Raw genomic sequence first — 4,482 nt, 5'->3', positions numbered from 1 at the left:
GCAGGAAGGTAATGGTCTGAGAGAGAAAACAACCGGATTTAAGTGTTACATCTTGACAGTGAAGGTGCTGAACAAGTCATGAAGTGCCACAGGACACACTATGGCAGGCCAACTGCCAACCCTGAAGCCTTCTGTTCGACTGACCACTAGCATTATTTCTAGAATCACAATATTTGATCAAAACGCTTACAGACAAGAAGACAGTTCCTTTTCATTTCTACCCAGCACCACTCAAGTGTTATGTTTCCCCTTAAGCTTTCGTGCCATTTTACATGGAGCAAACCCATGCTCAACCCCTCACCAAATACTCAGTTTCAGACCAAAATACACAGACATAATTCACATATCAAGTACATAATTTTTAGCTTTATGTGACACATACCTGGGACAGTGATACAACGCTGTTGTCCTCATTGATGGCTTCATCGACAATTAACCGATTGGGCCTGTTCTTCTGCTTCAGAATTGCAGTTGATAAGTCATCTCCTTTAGAACTGGAAAGGAAAACACAGGACTCTTTAGCTTGGACACGGCTCCTCCTTTTCTAGCCATACTCTACTTTGCTTTCCTTGTTCTATACAAGCTATAAACTCTTCTTGTTACTTTGCCTGTTAGAAGTTACACTGTTTCTTGAAAGGCAAAGAGCAATATCATTTACAGGGTAACCAATGCAAGAGGTATACCAAGAACATCTTCTACATGAAAATTATTTCAGGGACTATATTAGCCTGGAACTAAAACAGCTATGAAGACGGTTAAGAAAATGGGTACAGCTCAGTAAAATGTTCCTGACTGGAATGTATTTGCCTAAAAACAAAGGTATTGTAGCAAGATTAACATTTGCAATGACATGTAAAGGGAATACCATGGGTGCAGCCAACCGGGTAGAACCCATTTGGTCACAAATCCCAGCTGAAGAGGAGTTACAGGACAATGCTACAGTTCACCAAACTGGATGAGGACTGGAGCTTAGCTTGGGGAAGGCTAGCAAATATAGCAGAAATGTTTATGTATTGCAAGTGTCCACGAAAACAGCAAAAGCTTCCTTGCAGCATTCACTTGCACCTTAGAGAAAGGGAAATGAAACCAACTACTTCATTTGTCCTGCCCAAACTGAGTGAGCTGAAAAGCAGGAGGGCCAAAAAAGGGTGAAACAGTAGATTTATAAAGTGCTTTTGTTTCACGTTATAATGCATCCAGCAAAAGATACTTGATTAAAAGAGAAAGGAATTTGAATCCATGCTCTGGAGAAGGTTGCAGAAATTTCAGGCAGTTCTGGTACAAGACCAGGGCAAGATTTTAATGCCGTGTTGTTAAATGTGTGGCTGACGCCTCTGGATGGTTCAGAGATACCATAAATGAGTGAGCAATGATATTATGCACAGCCTGGCTTGGTTCCAATAAAAGGTCTCCCCAAAGTAACACACTTTAGCCGAGGGTTGGAGCCCAGGTTTTTACTGGACCAGGAGGATGGCTGCAGACAAGTCCATTAGGGGGAAATGAAAGCTTGGCAAGCCCCAGGCTGGAGGGGAGGAGGCGGAGGGGAGCAGGCAGGTGCCGGGCGGAAGAGTGCTGCCTGGGGAAGACCTGTTGCTTTGGTTTGCAGGCTCAGGGGCTCTTTTAGAAATATTTTACTGCGACAGACAGGTGCAAGGTCTCCGGAGAGTCACACCAATGCGATGATGAAGCAGATAACGAATGAGGTAGTGACCCCCTACCCTGATGCTTCAGAAAGACTCTCACAGGATGAACATGAAGGCAGCTGGCCCATCTAGAAACAGTTTGGGAAGCTGGCCTGAGCAAGGCATTAGGAAGTAAGAGGCAGGACTCGGCAAGGAGAAAGGGGCAGAGCTATTCTAAGAGGAAAAACCCTACTGAATCAGGAAGCAGGAGCCTCTGTGTGGGCAGCTCTGGACAAGTCACTTTTCCCAGAGCGTGTTTCGGCTCCTTCATAACAGGATTGCTCCTCTCAACTCTCCAGGTAAGGGAGGAGTGTCAATGCACTGCTCTGACCCTGCCACACACGTTTCCCAGACAGACGTTCATTAGAAATAGGGAGGCTGCTGGTTGTAACTGTAGGTGGGACTGATTGCAGCAGCAGCCCACCCAGGCAGATCTGACCGTCGTAACACAGCGAAACAAGAAACCCAAGATGCGCAAGCTACGGAGCCAGCTAAGCTCATCAGGTGAAGCAACAGGTGAGCTAATGAGATGCAGGCTCTCCATGAGCCACACCTCCTCTGGAGGATGGGAAGTTCAGAGCGGCTAAACTTAAGAGCCACGGACTTGATGGAGCCAAGAGAGATCCTGTAAGTCAGAAACCAAAGAAACTCGCTGTGGTACTGAGGTGATCGATGGCAAGCCTCAGGCTGGCTAATGGAGAGCACTGCGAAGTGACATCACCGCAGGGAACAAAGCCAGCACAAGTCCTGCAACAGAAGGGATACAGTCCTCTCCAACCAGGGAGGAGTCCTGAATGCAAGTCATGCCCCCCCTGTACAGAGCACGTAAACTCGAGGACCTTCTGATATGACTCGACCTACTGGAGCAACCCAAGGCACCACTGCAAATCACAGCCTGTCTCTTAGGACACAAAGGCTGGCTGCGGGAGTCTGGGGTTGGTACCGTGGGGCTGGCATCACGTATACGTTACAAAAACAGAAAAGGAAACAGGCAGCAAGTTGAAGCTCAGAGACAAGACAGCGATGAGAAATGAAAAACTTGGGAAGGATTTTGAGAAGGCTCAAGTATCATTCAGCACACCGGGGGTTGAGCAACACGCTGGCAGGTGACACCTAACTTGAGTCAACAGGAGCCAATTCATCAGAGGAAGAGAGTTTTCACACTGAAGGACTTTGAACTTGCACAATCCAGAGAAGAGAGACTCTACCAGCCAGACGAAGCAGGTTACGGGGCGCACGGCAGCTCAGACAGCGAGCGAAAGGCTTGGGTGCACTAACAATTGGAGAGGATGCCAAATGCTGGCACGTGTTCATCCAGACGAACGGGGCCAGCTGCAAGCCACCTCAGCTCAGAAACGCAGCGGAGGATGAATGGGCGCACAGAAAGGAAGTGAGAAGTCAGGCGGGTCGCATCATGGCTTCTTGCGAAAGTGAAAACGTTGCTTCACCCAGAGAGGAGAATTAGAGGGACCGAGAGCTTGACAGCTCCAAAAAGCCCCATGCCGACGCACGAGTCGTCGCTTTCTTTTCTCGTGGAGGCCTGCGACAGGCGTGCCGTTTTGGTTTTAGAGACGCGTAGATCAGAAGCGTAGCGAGCGCAGCACGCACCCATCCCTCTCCCGAGCGCCGTCCAGGGGTCCGGCCGTAACCCCCCTCGAGCGGTGCAGTCCAACCAGTGCCCGATCCCAGCTCTGGGCAGAACAGTCCCAGCCCTAAACCCCGTGTTTCCCCATTCAGAGACCCCCGTCCCTTCCTTTACAAGGGAAGCTCTGTCTACCAAAGAGAGAAAGGGAAAAAAAAAGACTTAACGACGATGCCGCTGATCATCTGCCCTGTGGTAAAGCTGTTGCTTTCCCCCGTAGGTGACGCAACCCAGGCTGCGCTGCGGTGCAGTACGGTGCGGTACGGTACACAGCACCACCGCGTGCGGAGGGAACAAGAGACGTTTCCAGCGCCGGTCGGCCGGTCTTCTGACAGCGACGTCGCCCAGCGCCGCGCGGGGAACGGAGACGGGACAACAACGTCGTATCCGAGCCGGCGGAGACCGGCTTTCCGTAATGAACCTGACACGAGTTCCGATCTCTCCGCGCCGGTAAACCTTTTCGCACCGACCGATTCAACCGCATCGCTCCCACCGGGCGCCCGTTCGCTGCTCCACGGAGAAGGCCATGTTTACACAAATACCACGCACGCGACGCGGCTTCCCCCCGAAGCTGGTCTAGGGGCGCCGGCCGGGCGAACCCCTAACATTTATTGAAGTCTGCGGACCGAAGCGGGGCTCGAACGGCAGCCTGCTGGGGGGCTGCAAAGAGGACGGCGCGGCGGGGGCGGGGGACAGGACAGGGGAGCAATGGGCTCCGGTTGCAGCAAGGAAAGTCGAGGTTAAATAAGAAGAAGGGGTTTCCCCCGAGGAGGGGTGCAGGCTCCACCCTTGGGGGTGTTGAGGCCCCGGGCAGACAAAGGAGGACGAGTTGGAGCAGGGGGGTGGCTTCAGCGTGGGCCAAAACCATCCCTTGCACCCCCCAGGAAGCAGGAGCAGGCCCAAGCTGTGGGACACGCACACCAGGCCAAGGCCTAGGCCGCACGCCCCTCCCCCACCTGGGGGCGGAGCAGCGCCGGCCGCGCCCCCCCTCCCGGGCCTGCATGACACAGCGGGATCGGGCCCAGGCCTCGGCCCTCGCGGCGCATGCGCGGGGCCCCTCGGACCGGGGTGCGGGGAGGGGGCAGTGCGCATGCGCGCGGGCCCCCTAGAACGGGGTGCGGGGGGAGTGCGCATGCGCGGGGGCCCCTCAGAACGGGG

The 4,482-nt window shown here is 53.1% G+C and overlaps 1 protein-coding gene across 1 annotated transcript in view; it reads right to left on the bottom strand.

The window, feature by feature from the left end:
* VCP (valosin containing protein) overlaps window positions 1-531 on the bottom strand; it is a 21,071-nt gene extending 20,540 nt beyond the window's left edge. Inside the window, exon 1 of the mRNA XM_025207496.1 lies at window positions 383-531. The gene's annotated coding sequence lies outside the window, so the exon portion shown is untranslated. The remainder of the gene's footprint in view (window positions 1-382) is intronic.
* Window positions 532-4,482: the final 3,951 nt, after the last annotated feature.

The sequence above is a fragment of the Alligator sinensis genome, unplaced genomic scaffold (assembly GCF_000455745.1).
Source record: "Alligator sinensis unplaced genomic scaffold, ASM45574v1 scaffold783_1, whole genome shotgun sequence".
Taxonomy (NCBI): Eukaryota; Metazoa; Chordata; order Crocodylia; family Alligatoridae; genus Alligator; species Alligator sinensis.
Note: the sequence above shows the minus strand (reverse complement) of the source record. Positions and strands in the feature narration are given on the sequence as shown.